Source organism: Oryx dammah, unplaced genomic scaffold (assembly GCF_014754425.2).
Source record: "Oryx dammah isolate SB20612 unplaced genomic scaffold, SCBI_Odam_1.1 HiC_scaffold_21, whole genome shotgun sequence".
Classification (NCBI taxonomy): Eukaryota; Metazoa; Chordata; class Mammalia; order Artiodactyla; family Bovidae; genus Oryx; species Oryx dammah.
In genome coordinates, this window is record NW_024070205.1 from 64744444 (window position 1) to 64763854 (window position 19411).

Below are 19411 nucleotides of genomic sequence, written 5' to 3' on the forward strand. Positions count from 1 at the left end.
AAAACGTTTGTCTTATATTAAAACAATATATTTAGCATAAGACCCTTTGTTGATCTGGTTCCTTGGATTTAGAATTTGTATTCCTTTTAAAGTCTGTAATTCAAAATACATCATCATTTTTTACTGACCTTATGCTGATTTATTAGTGTTTTATATAAGTCAAATGTCTTTCATGTACATTTTATCTTAATTTAGTTTTCATTGTCACTCTTCACTATATTTATTTATTGATTGTAATGTGGCATTAAATCTCTTTGTAAATTAAATCTAACAGAGATGCTTTCACAAAGAGAGATTGTGTGACAATCTGAACTTCAGAAAAGTCCATGCAATTGGATTTTAAACTCTGTGATAATGTCAATTGCCTTTAGCTTAGCCTTGCCTTCTACAGTCTTTGGGAATCCATAACATTTGGTCACGCATGAGCATCTTAAACTTCAACGCTCTTTTTGGTCCTAACACAACACAAAACAATAATTTATTCAGTGAAGCTTGTGCAGCTGAGCTTTTAAATGCACACAGGATTTGTGAAATACATCATAAATGCATATATATATTTATCTGTGTACATGTAATTCAAATTATATTACAGAAGAGCTTCTTCTCAGTGAAGGGTGGAAAACATTAAATATTTCATCAACTGAACTTCAATTTTCTTCTAAATATTCACTGTGATAAATTTATGCTCTAATCTGATTCCTTCTTCTTCTTCTTCTTTTTTTTTTAAGTGTATGGGTCAGAGGATTCTATAGCTGTAGTCCAGCCTTTAGCTGTCTATGTTTTACATTTTAGAGTGCTTCATTAGGTTTGAAGATTTTCCACTAAGTTTTATTAAACTAATTCAGCTGAGAGAGTAAATGTAACTTTATATACAAAGAACAAAAGACTCAGAGAAATGTCACTGTGAGACCAAAAAACCTATTATAATTACTGCCTATGTATTTGCTTTATACTTTTTTTTTTTTACAGTGAAACAAAAATTAGAATCCCAAATGCAGAGTCTACTAAATAATTTGTCAGAATGTTTCATTTGCTCAATTTGGCAAGTATATTATATTTGAAATGTTTCCACAGGTAAACAAGTTGGAGCCATTTGCACCTGCTTTTATATAAAATTTATAAGGCATTTCATTGAGATATTTAAAAATAATTTTAGTCATATATTGTGTCTTCAAACATAAGTTTTCCCAATCATCAAAAATTTTAGATAGTGTAAGTACAGTGAATTTTGTAATCTCTGAGATAGTAGAGGTGCAAAAATATGTTCTTACATCTTTACTTACGCAAATGCCTTCTTGACATGTGTGACTTTTTTCAATGTATCTCTTTGAAGCACAGAATCGATCTTCATGAGCTAAAACAATATATTATGCAATCTAATTTTACTATGGAGAACATGTGCTGGAATTATTGTTGTTCATTTCTTTTTATGTATCAGCCTGAAAACCTCTAAAATGGAGATAGTCTAACTCAAGTTTCATAGGAACACCTGGGTAGATAAGATAAAATCCTATAAGAAGAATGTTTAATTCTTTGGAAGAAATCACAAAAGAGCATAATCTTGCAGAATCCCATATACTATAGGTTTCTTAAAAGTTTAGGATACTTAGTTGAGTAAATGGGCTTCCCTTTGGTTCAGCTGGTAAAGAATCCTCTTGCAATGCTGGAGACGAGTAGAAGGACATGGTCTCATCTTCTCCTGTGAAAATCCCCAAATTATAACTTGCTGCTGAACAACCATTGACAGGAGAATGTTGGATCCCACTAAGAAAAGATACCCCATGCCCAATGGCAAAGGAGAAACCCCAGCAAGATGGTAGGAGGGGTGAAATCGCATTTAGAATCAAACCCCATAACCACCAGAGACACTTGAAGGGCTCAAACAACACTTAGTGTGCACCAGGAGACCCTACAGAGACTGAGACAGACCTGCTTTTGAGTGTTTGAGTGTCTCCAGTGGAGGTATGGGTCAGTAGTGGCCTGCCTCAGGGGCAGGGGCTCTGGGTGCAGCAATCCTGGTTGTGGCATCAGGCTTCTTGGAGGAGTTCACCATTAATCCCACCATACAGTTTCCTGGCAGATGACCCACAAACTGCAGAACAATTATGCCAAATAAATTATTGCACTGTTAAGAAAGTTCTAGGACCCACAACAGATTTCCCAATTTGGGAATCTGGCAAAGGGACTGAGAACCTCCAGGGAATTTGACTTTGGAGGCCAGTGGGATTTGATTACAGAACTCACACAGGACTGGGGAAACAGTAAGTTGGAGGGCAAAAACAAAACCTTGTGCACACCAGGACCCAGGAGAAAGGAGCAGTGACCCCACAAGAGACTGACCCAGACTTGTCTGTGAGTGTCCAGGACTCTGGCAGAGGCATGGGCTGATGGTGGCCTGCTGCAGGGTCCAGGGCACTGGGCACAGCAGTGCCTATACAGGACCTTTGGAAGGTGGTCGCTATTATCTTCATTACCTCTACCATAGTTTGGTCTTAGGTCAAACAACAAGGAGGGAACACAGCCCAGCCCATCAGAAAATCTACAAAATTGGATTAAAGATTTACTGAGAATGGCCCCGCCCATCAGAACAAGTCCCACTTTCACCCATAGCCAGTCTCTCCCATCAGCAAGTTTCCACAAGCTTATCCTTATCCCTCAGAGGGCATACATAATGAAAACCACAGTCACAGAAAACTAACCAAACTGATCACATGGACCACAGCCTTGCTTATGACAATGAAACTATGAGCCATGCAGTACTTGGATGCAATCTCAAAAATGACAGAATGATTTTTGTTCGTTTCCAAGGCAAACCATTCAGTATCATGGTAATCCAAGTCTATGACCCAACAAGTAATGCTGAAGAAGCTGGAGTAGTGGGCAGTGGCTTCACAGCACTGGAGCAGCAAGTGGCCTAGAGGAGATACCTTACATCCAAGGTCAGTAGCAATGGCCGTGAGGACATACCCCACGTCCAAGTTAAGAGAAACCCCAGTAAGATGGTAGGCTCTGAGAGACAGCATAAGAGAGCAGACAGACTGAAACCACAATCACAGAAAACTGACCAATCTAATCACATGGACCACAGCCTTGTCTAACTCAATGAAATTAAGCCATGTCATGTAGGGCCACGCAAAACAGATGGGTCTTGGTGGAGAGTTCTGACAAAATGTGATCCACTGGAGAAGGGGATGGCAAACCACTTCAGTATTCTTGCCTTGAGAACCCCATGAACAGTATGAAAAGGCAAAAAGACAGGACACTGAAAGATGAACTCCCCAGGTCGGTAGGTGCCCAATATGCTACTGGGGATTAGTGGAAAAATAACTCCAGAAAGAATGAAGAGACGGAGCCAAAGCAAAAACAGCACCCAGTTGTGGATGTGACTGGTGAAAGAAGAAAGGTCCAATGCTGTAAAGAGCAACACTATATAGGAACCTGGAATGTTAGGTCCATGAGTCAAGGCAAGTTGGAAGTGGTCAAACAGGAGATGGCAAGAGTGAACATCTACATCTTAGGAATCAGAGAACTAAAATGAACTGGAATGGGTGAATTTAACTCAGATGACCATTATATCTACTATTGTGGGCAAGCATCCCTTGGAAGAAATGGAGTGGCCATTATAGTCAACAAGAGTCCAGTGTTTGGATGCAATCTCAATGCTCTTTTCCAAGACAAATCATTCAATATCAGAGTAATCCAAGCCTATGCTCCAACCAGTAATGCTGAAGACTGAAGTTGAATGGTTCTATGAAGACCTACAAGACCTTCTAGAACTAACACCCAAAAAAGATGTCCTTTTTATTATAGGGGACGGGAATGCAAAAGTAGGAAGTCAAGAAACACCTGGAGTAACAGGCAAGTTTGGCCTTAGAGTACAGAATGAAGCAGGGCAAAGACTAATACAGTTTTGCCAAAAGAATGCACTGGTCACAGGAAACACTCTCTTCGAACAACACAAGAGGACTCTACATGTGAACATCACCAGATGGTTAACACCGAAATCAGATTGATTATATTCTTTGCAGCCAAAGAAGGAGAAGCTTTATACAGTCAGCAAAACCAAGTCCAGGAGCTGACTATGGCTGAGATCATGAACTCCTTATTGCCAAATTCAGACTTAAAATAAAGAAAGTAGGGAAAACCACTAGATCATTCAGGTATGACCTAAATCAAATTCCTAAAGATTATACAGTGGAAGTGAGAAATAGATTTAAGGGATTAGATCTGATAGACAGAGTGTCTGACAAACTATGGACAGAGGTTCATGACACTGTCCTGGAGACAGGGAGCAAGACCATCCCCATGGAAAAGAAATGCAAGAAGGAAAATATCTGTCAGAGGAGGCCTTAAAAATACCTGAGAGAATAAGAGAAGTGAAAAGCAAAAGAGAAAAGGAAAATATATCCATTTGAATGCAGAGTCCCGAAGAATAGCAAGGAGAGATAAGAAAGGATTCCTCAGGGATCAGTGCAAAGAAACAGAGGAAAACAATATAATGGGAAAGACTAGAGATCTCTTCAAAATTTAGAGATACCAAGGGAACATTTCATGCAAAGATGGGCTCAACAAAGGACAGAAATGGTATGGACCTAACAGAAGCACAACATACTAAGAAGAGATGGCAAGAATATAGAGAACTGTACAAAAAGAGATCTTCACTATCAAGATAATCACGAGGGTGTGATCACTCATCTAGAAGCAGACATCCTGGAAAGTGAAGTCAAGTGGGCATCCAGAAACATCACTATGAACAAAGCTAGTGGAGGAGATGGAATTCCAGTTGAGCTATTTCAAATCTTAAAAGATGATGCTGTAAAAGTGCTGCACTCAATATGCCAACAAATTTGGAAAACTCAGCAGTGGCCACAGGACTGGAAAAGATCAGTTTTCATTTTAGTCTCTAAGAAAGGCAATCCCAAAGAATGTTCAAACTACCACACAATTGTACTCACCTCACACACCAGTAAAGTAATGCTCAAAATTCTCCAAGCCAGGCTTCAGCAATACATGAACTGTGAAATTCCAGATGTTCAAGCTGGTTTTAGAAAAGGCAGAGGAACCAGAGATCAAATTCCCAACATCCGTTGGATCATGGAAAAAGCAAGAGAGTTCCAGAAAAACATCTATTTCTGCTTTATTGACTATGCCAAAGCCTTTGACTGTGTGGATCACAATAAACTGTGGAAAATTCTGAAAGAGATGGGAATACCAGACCACCTGACCTGCCTCTTGAGAAATCTGTATCCAGGTCAAGAAGCAAAAGTTAGAACTGGACATGGAAGAGCGGACTGATTGCAAACAGGAAAAGGAGTACGTCAAGACTATATATTGTCACCCTGCTTATTTAACTTATATGCAGAGTACATCATGAGAATGCTGGGTTGGAAGAAGCACAAGCTGGGATCAAAATTGAAGGGAGAAATATCAGTAACCTCAGATATGCAGACAACACCAACATTATGGCAGAAAATGAAGAAGAACTAAAGACTTCTTGATGAAAGTGAAAGAAGAGAGTGAAAGTTGGCTTATAGCTCAACATTCAGAAAACTAAGGTCTTGGCATCCAATTCCATCACTTCATGGCAAATAAATGGTGAAACAGTGACAGATTTTATTTTTAGGGGGCTCCAAAATCACTGCAGATGGTTATTGCAGCCATGAAATTAAAAGAGGCTTACTCCTTGGAAGGAAACTTATGACCAACCTGACAGCATATTAAAAAGCAGAGGCATTACTTTGCCAACAAAGGTCCGTCTAGTCAAGGCTGTTGTTTTTCCAGTGGTCATGTATGGCTGTGAGAGTTGGACTGTGAAGGAAGCGGAGGGCCAAAGAATTGATGCATTTGAACTGTGGTGTTGGAGAAGACTGTTGAGAGTCCCTTGGACTGCAAGGAGATCCAACGAGTCCATCCTAAAGGAGATCAGTCCTGGGTGTTCATTGGAAGGACTGATGTTGAAGTTGAAACTCCAATACTTTGGCCACCTGATTGGAAGAACTAACCCATTGGAAAAGACCCTGATGCTGGGAAAGATTGAGGGCCAGAGAAGGGGAAAATGGAGGGTCAGATGGTTAGATGGCATCACTGACTCAGTGGAGATGAGTTTGAGTAAATCCGGGAGTTGGTGATTGACAGGGAGGCCTGGCAAGCTGTGGTCCATAGGGTCCCTAAGAATCAGACACAACTGAGTGACTGAACTGAATGAAAAAACATTTCAGCAAGGATGGGCACAATAAAGTATAGAAATGGTATGGACTTAACGGAAGCAGAAGATATTAAGAAGAGTTGACAAGAATGCTCAGAAGAACTATACAAAAAAATCTTCATTACCCAGATAACCACAATGATTTGATTACTCACCTAGAGCCAGACATCCTGGAATGCAAAGTCAATTGGCCCTAGGAACCATCACTATGAACAAAGTTAGGGGAGATGATAGAATTCCAGTTGAGTTATTTTAAATCCTAAAAGATGATGCTGTGAAAATGTTGCAGTCAATATGCCACCAAATTTGGAAAACTCAGCAGTGGCCACAGGGCTGGAAAATGTCAGTTTTCATTCCAATCCCTAAGAAAGGCAAAGCCAAAAATTTTCAAAGTACCACACAATTGCACTTGTCTCACACGCTAGCAAAGTAATGCTCAAATTCTCCAAGCAAGTCTTCAACAGTACATTAATCATGAATTTCAAGATGTTCAAGCTGGTTTTGGAAAAGGCAGTGGAATCGGTATTCAAGTTGCCTATATCTGTTGGATCATAGAAAAAGCAAGAGAGTTCCAGAAAAATATCTATTTCTGCTTTATTGACTATAGCAAAGCCTTTGACTGTGTGGATCACAGTAACCTGTGGAAAATTCTGAAGGAGATGGGAATACCAGACCACTTGACTTGGCTCCTGAGAAATCTGTACACAGGTCAAGAAGCAAAAGTTAGAACCAAACATGGAACTGCAGACTGTTCCAAATCAGAAAAGGAATATGTCAAGGCTATATATTGCCACCCTGCTTATTTAACTTATATGCAGAGTACATCATGAGAAATGCTGGACTGGATGAAGCACAAGCTGGAATCAAGACTGCCAGGAGAAATATCAGTAGCCTCAGATATGCAGATGACACCACACTTATGGCAGAAGGTGAAGAACTAAAGAGCCTCTTGATGAAATTGAAAGAGGAGAGTGAAAAAGTTGGCTTAAGCCTCAGCATTCAGAAAACTAAGATCATGGGCATCCAGTCACATCCCTTCATGGCAAATAGATGGGGAAACAATGGAAAGAGTGAGAGATTTTATATGGAGAGGGGGGCTCCAAAATCTTTGCAGATGGTGAGTGCAGCCTTGAAATTAAAAGATACTTGCTCCTTGGAAGAAAAGCTATGATCAACCTGACAGCATATTAAAAAGCAGAGACATTTCTTTGCCAATAAAGGCCCATCTAGTTAAAACTATGGTTTTTCCAGTGGTCATGTATAGATGTGAGAGTTGGACTATAGAGAAAGTTGAGTGCCGAAGAACTGATGCTTTTGAACTCTGGTGTTGGAGAAGACTCTTGAGAGTCCCTTGGACTGCAAGGAGATCCAACCTGTCAATCCTAAAGGAAATCTGTCTTGAATATTCTTTAAAAGGACTGATGCTGAAGCTGAAACTCCAATACTGTCAACCTGATATGAATAACTGACTCATTGGAGAAGATCCTGATGCTAGGAAAGATTGAAGGTGGGAGGAGAAGGGGATGACAGAGAATGAGATGCTTGTATGGCATCACATACTCAATGGACATGAATTTTAGTAAGTTTCAGGAAGTTGGTGATGGACAGGGAAGCCTGGCATGCTCCAGTCCATGGGGTCGCAAAGAGTCAGACACGACTGAGTGACTGAACAGAACTTAACTGAGTTGAGTAAATCTGGCATTGGAAATTTTGAAGCTACAAGTAAGAACATGATAATAAGAACAAATTTTATAAGCTGGGGTATGATAACAAGAAGCAGGACCTATCAGGATTGGCATACACTTTTATCTATAACTGAGATGGTCAATTATGTATTAGAACTCAATGAGTATGGATAAATTAATGAAACAAATATGGAGAAACCTCAGGTGTATTGACATTTCTTACTCTTTGTTCGATTTGATTTACTGCAGTAAAACATGTAAATCCATAGGAAATTTATTTTCAATCATTGAGACAGCAAGGCCAAATAGATAAACTGTTCTACAAAAATAGCCCATCTTTCATGCTGCTTTTGACTAAAGTCAAAAGATGACTTGCTAAAATAAAAGAACTCTCTTGCAAAAAAACTCTAGTAAGTTTCAAGAAAATGTTAATCATATATTCACTGAGAATTTAATTTAACTTAAATCCTATGGCAAGTAATATAAAGGCAGAAAATATATATATGATAGTTCAGTTCAGTTCAGTTCAGTCACTCAGTCATGTCCGACTCTTTGTGACCCCATGAATTGCAGCACACCAGGCCTCCCTGTCCATCACCAACTCCCGGAGTTCACTCAGACTCATGTCCATCGAGTCGGTGATGCCATCTAGCCATCTCATCTTCTGTTGTCCCCTTCTCCTCCTGCCCCCAATCCCTCCCAGCATCAGGGTTTTTTCAAATGAGTCAACTCTTCACATGAGGTGGCCAAAGTACTGGAGTTTCAGCTTTAACATCATTCCTTCCAAAGAACACCCAGGGCTGATCTCCTTTAGAATGGACTGGTTGGATCTCCTTGCAGTCCAAGGGACTCTCAAGAGTCTTCTCCAACACCACAGTTCAAAAGCATCAATTCTTCGGCGCTCAGCTTTCTTCACAGTCCAACTCTCACATCCATACATGACTACTGGGAAAACCATAGCCTTGACTAGACAGACCTTTTTTGGCAAAGTAATGTGTCTGCTTTTTAATATGCTATCTGGGTTGGTCATAACTTTCCTTCCAAGGAGTAAGCATCTTTTAATTTCATGGCTGCAATCACCATCTGCATTGATTTTGGAGCCTCCAAAAATAAAATCTGAAACAGCAGAATGATCTCTGTTCGTTTCCAAGGCAAACCATTCAATATCACAGTTATCCAAGTCTATGCCCCAACCAGTAACGCTGAAGAAGCCAAAGTTGAATGGTTCTATGAAGACCTACAAGACCTTTTAAAGTAACACACAAAAAAGATGTCCTTTTCATTATAGGGGACTGGAATGCAAAAGTAGGAAGTCAAGAAACACCTGGAGTAACACGCAAGTTTGGCCTTGGATTACGGAATAAAGCAGGTCTAAGGCTAATAGAGTTTTGCCAAGAGAACACACTGGTCATAGCAAACACCCTCTTCCAACAACACAAGAGAAGACTCTACACATGGACATCAGCAGATGGTCAACACTGAAATCAGATTGATTATATTCTTTGCAGCCAAAGATGGAGAAGCTCTATACAGTCAGCAGAAATAAGACTGGGAGCTGACTGTGGCTCAGATCATGAACTCCTTATTGCCAAATTCAGACTTAAAATAAAGAAAGACGGGAAAATCACTAGACCATTCAGGTATGACCTAAATAAAATCTCTTATGATTATACAGTGGAAGTAAGAAATAGATTTAAGGGCCTAGATCTGATAGATAGAGTGCCTGATGAACTATGGAATCAGGTTCATGACATTATACAGGAGACAGGGATCAAGACCATCCCCATGGAAAAGAAATGCGAAAAAGCAAAATGGCTGTCTGGGGAGGCCTTACAAATAACTGTGAAAAGAAGAGAAGCGAAAAGTAAAGGAGAAAAGGAAAGATATAAGCATCTGAATGCAGTTTCAAAGAATAGCAAAATGAGATATATTTGATAAGGTAGTCCCAATTTTTGGTAAATTTAAATTTTATTTAGAGAAAATAAATAAACAATGATAATTTTTTCCTGTAATATCCTCATTTTCCTGTACTCATTGATCTCTCTACTCATCTCTCTAAATTCTTAAAATAATTGTGATTTGTATACATCCTTATTTATATGTTAAAGGGATATATGTATATATATATATATATATATATACCAGTTCAGTTCATTTCAGTAGCTCAGTCGTGCCCGACTCTTTGCGACCCCATGAATTGCAGCACGCCAGGTCTCCATATATATATACACACACATATATATACATATATGTAAAATTTCACTTCTATTTATCCTAAGCCCTTTGAATGGAATCCTTTCCTGGAAGTAGCAAGGAGATAATTAAGGCAGAAAAATCTTCAAATTTTTTGAACAATCAGACTAATTACCAGAACTCATAACAGTAATCAAATAAAATCTACAGTGTGTCTCTCACAATGGATTACCACAGTCATCTACAGCCTGGATTACCTCCTATTCCACCAACTAGAACAGCTAAAGTAACCCAGAAGGCATCATCTTCTATTACTATGTATCTTTTCTGTGTGATCTTAATCTTTTACCACTATTCAAATATCTCTTAAATTCCTCTATAAACATTTCCCCAGAATGATCTTGTCCACTTTTTAACTATTTGCTTCGTGTATTTTTTTTTTATTACTATTATGTTTTGTTAGTGTCAGAAAGTTACCTTGAACATGGACGTCAAGAAGTGATACCTGCACAGTGTGGCTTAATTTGGAATTCTCCGCCAAAACGATGGATTTCAACTCATAGTTCACCACATTCACCCACCGGAACTATGTAAATACTGTGCATATTCTCCTTATCTTATTCATTTCTGCCAATATCTCCTCTTATTTCAGTGGTGTTATGCCCCCTATCTTTTTATCTAACTGAATTTAAGACATTTTCCTATGGATTATGATAACTATTATTTGCATATTTATTTCTGAAAATTGCATTTCACTGTAAAATGTAGCCTAACTTTGTCTCCTTCAAACTTTTTATTTTAAACAGTGATAGTTATCATTCTTCTGTGACTTTAATTTTGAGGGGAGGGGAGATTACATGAGCTCAGAAAAAGATCAAATTAAATATTTTAATGATCTTGTTGTGGCAAAGTGTGCCTGGCTAATGTTGATCCAGAGGACACTTTTTTCCTGAACAAGAGACATTTGATGTTCTTTTTCAGTCCTGGATTGTCAGACTTTGGAGTGGCCCTGGGATTATGGCCTAATTCTGAGTTCAAACTGTAGAATTCTTTTGGAAAATATATTTATTGTAACTGGAAAACCTGAAACGAAGTTTGAGTCAACCTTTAGTGTGCAAAAAAGAGTTATTAAAAAACACTCAGGAGCTGGCAGATATCAAAATTAGAAGCAGAATGACATTGCTTCATTTTAGCTATTAATCCCATGAAATATTGTCACACTATAACATATGTTTGTCTTACCTTAAATGTTTAGCAAATTTTAGAATGTATAAATTTAAACTATAATATGTCTCTAACATCTACTTAGATAACTATAGTTTGTTCTACTTTTAAATTCTCACAACTTTTGGAAATTACATGAACTGTTTCCAAAAAACTAGGATACGACTTATTATCTATTCCATCTCCATATATTTTTAAAGAAACTGAACTCATAAAAAAATGACAAATTAGTTTCCTTTATGTCACTGCATTTTTTACAGAAATTCTACATAGAAAACTTTGAATTGGTAAATAAATAAGTTAAAACAACCAAAAATATTTTCTAGTTATCTATGGTATATGTAAATTCTTTGGATTGAAATAAAGCATAGAAACAATTAATAGCAGTACTTTAATAAGATTCAAGACAAATTAAAGTATGACTTATGCATTAAGGATATGGCAATATGTCATATCTATCTACAGGTAATTAATGAAAAACAATTGTGGATGAGAAGACCGAACAAATGTAAGAAGTCCCACCTCACTCCCCAAATATGTATGTCAAAATGATGCAGTCAATAAATATAATTTTGAAAGTTTTAATTCAATAAAATTTTTCTGGATATCAAAAATTAATTGCTAGACCATAGAGTGATTAGCAGTTGTCATGATCTATCTGATGGGGACAAAGATCAGATACACTTTTGAATGATTGTAGTGAAAATGACATCATAGGAAAACTGTAGTTTAGGCCACAGGATTGGATCAGGGATGAAATATTTACGATGGGGCCAGAAAGCATCTATCACACCCAGAAAAGAAACCTTGAAATTATCTGCCTAGTATTTTACCATCATTGCTGAGGTTAGTCTGTGGGTAGAAATGAACTTACCTTTGAGAAATTAAAATCCCAGACTCAAAAAGTTGAGTCACAGGGGAATATTAATATAATTAGAGAGGTGTAAAAGGTCAAAAAGAAAAATGAACAATCAAGAAAAGGAGAGATAATAGAGCAAAATAAAATATGTAAATAATGCTTATGTTTAAAATATTCCATCAGTTTTAAAACATAGATCACAAAATAAGAAAGTGAAAATGCAGAAATTGTATTGATGAATATTAAATGATCACTACAGTTCTTAAAATATATTAAAATTAAAAAATACAATATATTTTTTAAAACTTTGGGAAAGTAGGTAATTCAGTGATAAAAAATGTTTAAACATGCAAATATTTAATTTTAAAATTGTTATTTTATTTCTATTCTTTCATATATCATCTATTTAGTCATCATTCATTTATTCCTCTATGTATACAATACATATATCTATATAGTTATTAACAGTTTTGGCTAACATTAACAAATTATATTTTATTCTGATTTAAATATAGAACTTTGGAATATAAAAACTTAAAAATATTGAAAGTAAGCAATGATATAAAATACAGATATATTACACATATCTTTTAATATCTTTCCCAGAAGTCTGTTTTCCTTATATTTAAATATGTTATTTATCTGAATAATGCATTTTTATGTAATGTGAGGAATAAGTCAAATTTTGTTTTAGTCCAGGTGTACAGTTAATTATGAAATTACAGTTTTTTAAAACAAACATAGTTTTCTCATTGAATTATAGAGAAAACTTTTGTTACGTATCAAACTCAGAAATAGAAACTTAAGAATGGTGCTATAAGAATAATAGGAAATTTGGAAAATAAATATTTAAATTTATACATTTTTAAACATACAGAAATTTTAAAAAATGAAAATCAAAGTGAATGGGAAACTGACCCAGCAATCCCACTGCTGGGCATACACACCGAGGAAACCAGAATTGAAAGAAACATGCATACCCCAGTGTTCATCGCAGCACTGTTTATAATAGCCAGAGAACAGGGAAGCAACCTAGATGTCCATCAGCAGATGAATGGATCAGAAAGCTGTGGTACATATACACAATGGAGTATTACTCAGCCATGAAAAAGAATACATTTGAATCAGTTCTAATGAGGTGGATGATACTGGAGCTGATTATACAGAGTGAAGTAAGCCAGAAAGAAAAACACCAATATAGTATACTAATGCATATATATGGAATTTAGAAAGATGGTAATGATGACCCTGTATGCAAGACAGCAAAAGAGACACAGATGTATAGAAGAGTCTTTTGGACTCTGTGGGAGAGGGAGAGGGTGGGATGATTTGGGAAAATGGCATTGAGGCATGTATAATATCATATGTGAAATGAATTGCCAGTCCAGGTTCAATGCAGGGTGCAGGATGGTTGGGGCTGGTGCACTGGGATGACCCGGAGGGATGGTGGGGGGTGGGGGTGGGAGGGGGGTTCAGGATTGGGAACACATGTATACCCGTGGCGGATTCATGTTGATGTGTGGCAAAACCAATACAATATTGTAAAGTAAAAATAATAATAACAATAAATAAATAAAATTTTTAAAGGTGTATTAAAGATAAATAGTTATACTAAAATATACAGAAAGTTTTTCTATCAATTGTAAGGGAAAGATAACAAGATCTAAAGAAAAGTGAATCAAAGAACTTTGACTAGAAATTTCACAAAATAAGCATGGCAGCACATACATTTAAAGGTACTTTCAATACCTCTACTTGTAAGAGAATTTCAAGATAACTTCAAATTAAAAGTTCACAAATACAAAAGCCAAACAATTTTAGTTTTGGAGCTCTATATGAAGAAATAAAACATACTGTTACATAATTCAAGAATGATACACATTAAAAAAAAAAGAATGATACATACAAGAATTACATAAAGATCGATTAGAAAAGAGTTAGTCAAGTTTTTGTCTAGTAAATGGTAAGAATCCTCATGTTACATTGTTTATGGAGAAAAAGTAACTTCTCAGTGGAATGACCCAACCTTTGTAAAATAGAAAAGGGAACAATTCCTCATTTGTACATGCATGTACACACATGGGTGAATGTGTTTATGAGCATGACGTTATTGCTACTTTAGAGTGATAGAGGGCTTTCCTTGTAGCTCAGCTGGTAAAGAATCTGGCTGCAGTATAGGAAACCCTGTTCAATTACTGGGTCAGGAAGATGCACAGGAGAAGGGATAGGGTACCCACTCCAGGGTAATTAGGCTTCCCTAGTGGTTCAGCTGGTAAAGAATCTGCCCACAATGCAGGAGGCCTGGGTTAGGAAAATCTCTTAGAGAAGGGAATAGCTACCCACTCCAGTATGCTGGCCTGGAGAATTCCACGGGCTGTATATCCATGAGGTCAGAAAGAGTCAGACATGACTGAGCGACTTTCACTTTCACTTTAGAGTGATAAAAGATGGAAAGGAAGAAGATTGGGAAAGGAAAACAAGAAAAAAAGATATCAAAGAATTGGAAAGGAAGAAATAAAATTGTCTCTGTTTACAGATTATATGTTTTTATATATGGAAGCTGGATTAGTTTTTAACTGAAAACAATATCAAACTATTTTTAAGAAATACATACACATTGAATGAGTGTATGGTAAAGTTTACAAGTTGAGATTAATAATGATTGAGATATAGACAAAGCTAGTCTTGGACTTTCATCATCTTAATATACAGTCTACAATAAACTAATACTTTTAAAAAACTGATACATTACCTTTTGTCTTATACATGTTGTGCATATTCAAACATCTTGTTAACTAAAGAGGTCCATTAAGTCTAAATATATCCATAAAAGTTATCTCTATTCATTTCAGTTCAGTCAGTCAGGTCTGACTCTTTGCAACCCCATGGACTGTAGCACACCAGGCCTCCCAGTCCATCAACTCAGACTTGTCCATTGAGTCAGTGATGCCATCCAACCATCTAATCCTCTGTCATCCCCTTCTCCTCCTGTTTCAATCTTTCCCAGCATCAGGGTTTTTCAGTTCTTCACATCAGGTGGCCAAAGTATTAGAGTTTCAGATTCAACATCAGTCCTTCCAAAGAATATTCAGGACGAATCTCCTTTAAGATGGACTGGTTGGATCTCCTTGCAGTCCAAGGGACTCTCAAGGGTCTTTTCCAACACCACAGTTCAAAAGCATCAATTCTTCAGTGCTCAGCTTTCTTCACAGTCCAACTCTCGCATCCATACATGACCACTGGAAAAAAACCATAGCTTTGACTAGACAGAGATTTCTTGGCAGAGTAATGTCTCTGCTTTTTAATATGCTGTCTAGGTTGATCATAGCTTTTCTTCCAAGGAGCAAGCGTCTTTTAATTTCATGTCTGCAGTCACCATCTGCAGTGATTTTGGAGCCCTTCCCACCAAAAATGTCTGCCACTGTTTCCATTGTTTCCCCATCTATTTGCCATGAAGTTATGATACCGGATGCCATGATCTTCATTTTCTGAATGTTGAACTTTAAGCCAATTTTTTCACTCGCCTCTTTCACTTTTATCAAGAAGACTTTAGTTCTTTGCTTTCTGCCATAAGGGTGGTGTCATCTGCACATCTGAGGTCATAGATATTTCTCCCTGCAACCTTAATTTCAATTTGTGCTTCATCCAGTCCAGAATTTCTCATGATGTACTCTGCATATAAGTTAAATAAGCAGGGTGACAATATACAGCCTTGACGTATTCTTTTCCCAATTTGGAACCAGTCTGTTGTTCCATGTCCAGTTCTAACTGTTGCTTCCTGACCTGCATACAGATTTCTCAGAAGGCAGGTCAGGTGGTCTGGTATTCCCATCTCTTGAAGAATTTTTCACAGTCTGTTGTGATCCACACAGGCAAAGCTTTGGCATAGTCAATAAAGTAGAAATAGGTGTTCTAATACTCTTTTGCTTTTTCGATGATCCAACGGATGTTGTCAATTCAATCTTTGATTCCTCTGCCTTTTCTAAATCCAGCCTGAATATCTGCAAGTCCGTAGTTCATGTACTGTTGAAGCCTGGCTTGGAGAATTTTGAGCATTACTTTGCTAGCCTGTGAGATGAGTGCTACTGTTCAGTAGTTTGAACTTTCTTTGCTATTGTCTTTTTGGGGGGTTGGAATGAAAACTAACTTTCTCCAGTCCTGTGGCTACTGCTGAGTTTTCCAAATTTGTTGGCATATTGAATGCAGCACTTTCCTAGCATCATCTTCCAGCTCAACTGGAATTCATCACCTCCAGTAGCTTTACTCATAGTGATGGTTCTTAAGGCCCACTTGACTTCGCATTTCAGAATGTCTGATTCTAGATGAATGATCACACCATCATGGTCATCTGGGTCATGAAGATCTTTTTTGTACAGTTCTTCTGTGTATTCTTGCCACCTCTTCTTAATATCTTCTGCTTCTGTTAGGTCCATACCTTTTCTGTCCTTTATTGTGTGCATCTTTGCATGAAATATTCCCTTTGTATCTCTGATTTTCTTGAAGAGATATCTAGTCTTTCCCATTCTATTATCTCACCACGTTTATTAGCCTTTCAAAAACAGCCCAGTCCTGACTATTAGGCACTTTGGAAAAAAAATTGCTCCATTGTTTTCTCAGACTAATAAAGATGTTCATTCAAGTTGTCAGCTAGGATAGATATAATAAGAAATCAATTTTAGCTGTAAAATTATAGTTTCATCTTGGCAGTGGTCTAGGAATATCACTTACTTTATTACTAATTCTGAGATATATACAAGATATAAGCAGGCATTTGAAATTCTATAAAAAATTTATACCAAGGAAATACTGGAAATTAGATTTTATGAAAAAAAATCTAGATTTCAAGTTATGTTTCTGTTTCCTCAGTAAGATATAATTACTCATTTCAATTAACTGATTTGAACCCAGTCACCATATTAACTAAATTAATTGAGCATATTAAATTATTAAGTTATCTTCTAGCTCTATAAATTTATAATTTTTAACATTTATGATTTTATTGAATTGCAATTTTTCAATTATGAAACAATAGCCATTGTTGCATTAGTATTTCACTGAGAATGAGAAATACGTTGATGATGTATTTCTGCATGCCAATTTTTTCCCATACATCTGAAAAGTCATTAATATATTCATGCCCTTTGATCTGGCTATTCTATTCCTAGAAATTTATTTTAAGGAAATAATTAGAAACCCTTGGAAAGTTTTGTCAACAAGAAATTTTACTACATGTTATAAGTGTGTTCATGTGTGGTAAGTCACTTCGGTTGTGTCTGACACTTTGTGATCTTACGGACTCCTCTGTTTTAGGAGTTTCCAGGCAAGAATACTGGAGTGGGTTGCCATGCCCTCCTCCAGGGGACTTTCCTGACCCATGGGTCCCTGAACCCAAGTCTGTTATATCTCCTGTGTTTTAGCAGGCTGGTTCTTTACCATTAGCACACCTTGGAAGACCCACCACATGTTTTATACTATAATATAAAAAGAGAGGTTAATATAAGACACTTAACTGATAGTGTATGAAGTCATTTTATAGGATGTTCTTAAGTCTAGAAACAGAATAAACTTGTGTTTAAAAACAATGTTAGTTAAAACAGATAATGTATAATTTTATTTCTTTCCAGGTGAAGTACCTCTAAATTCAAAACATGTAATATAGTTGTTAGCTTAAAAGAAGTACAATAAATATACTAAACATCCCAAAGTGAGAAAACATGGGAGAAAGAGAGTAAATGAAAAACTGTGCTATTGGAAGGGGCAATATTAAAGCAGTTACTGAGTAAAACATTTAATAATTGTGTAGCAAATTTTTTTAATAATAATACATACCCTACTACCCCTATATTTATTTCCATTACCTGATTCTCAGATCACATACTGCATAAGTTTCTACCTGCCATCTACACTAATCTGGAGTCTGCAGTGCCAACCTTTTAACCTAACAAACTCGTTTAAGTGCTTTTAGGCTAGGAAATTCCCTAACATTGTAAGTTAGGCCAACAGCTTCTATAATCCTCTCAAAGTTTGTTAAATATAATTCTCCTTATCTTATGTGAAGTTTTAAAAATTGGCAGAGATCTTAACTTCCATAAAAAGTGACTTTATCCCCAGATCCCAGTAACGTTCTGTTCCACAAATGTTTATCATCATTACAGTAAAGACATACACAGGAAATATTAGCAGTAATCAACTATCTCCAATCAAAACTCAAGCTAATTTCACCCAATTACCTGTTGAATCTATTGCTGAATGAACATTGATGAAAAAGAGAAAATGAGAGTGAGAGAAAGATGAGGGAAATCAGAAGAGACATTATTAACCAAAAAACAAATAAATTCTCAAGCCTGAATGCCATGCACCTGAATATTGTAAAAGATTTTCAAGTTCACAGCACCATAAGAAAGAAAAATTGACATGAAATTTCAGAACACTATCAATATAGACTTACAAATGAGAAGAGAGAAAAAGAAAGAAAGAGAGAGAGAAAGGGAATATCCCCCAGTTCTAAGCTTAGGAGAATCTCATAAATCCCATACAATCAGACATGTTAATAAAAGCATACAATTTGATGATACAAAGTTCCTCAGAAAAAAACAGCTTTGATGTAGTCTGTGCAGATGTAGAGATAGAATTCTTCACATTTTATAAAAACTGACTAGATAGAAGCCATTCTTCAACAAACCAGTACGGTGTACAAAGTAGTGGATCAGCAAAATGTGTGCCTATGAAGAACCTCTGCACACAAATTGCCAGAAAAATATTATTTAAAATGATTAATAGAAATGCATGTCATAGTAAATGAGCTTTGAGGGGCATTATATGTATGAGTGTACTTTTGTGTCCATGTATATGTTTAATTGTTTTGAAATTGATATCATTATTATTAGACCATATAACATCCTTAGTTCTTGTAAACCATTTATTGATCTTTACAATTCCTATGCTGCACAACTCTTTCAGATATCATCAAAAGTAAAGTAAAACCTGAAAGGATTTAATACTTGGCATCAAGGTAAATTATTAAAAATATTTGTTCTTTAGTAAAAGACCCTGATGCTGGAAAAGATTGAGGGCAGGAGGAGAAGAGGGCTACAGAGAATGAGATGGTTGGATGACATCACTGACTAAGCAGACATGAGTTTGAGCAAACACAGGGAGATAGTGAAGGACAGGAAAGCCTAGCATGTTGCAGTCCATGGGGTCTCAAAAAGTCAAACATGACTTAGCTACTGAACAACAATGAAC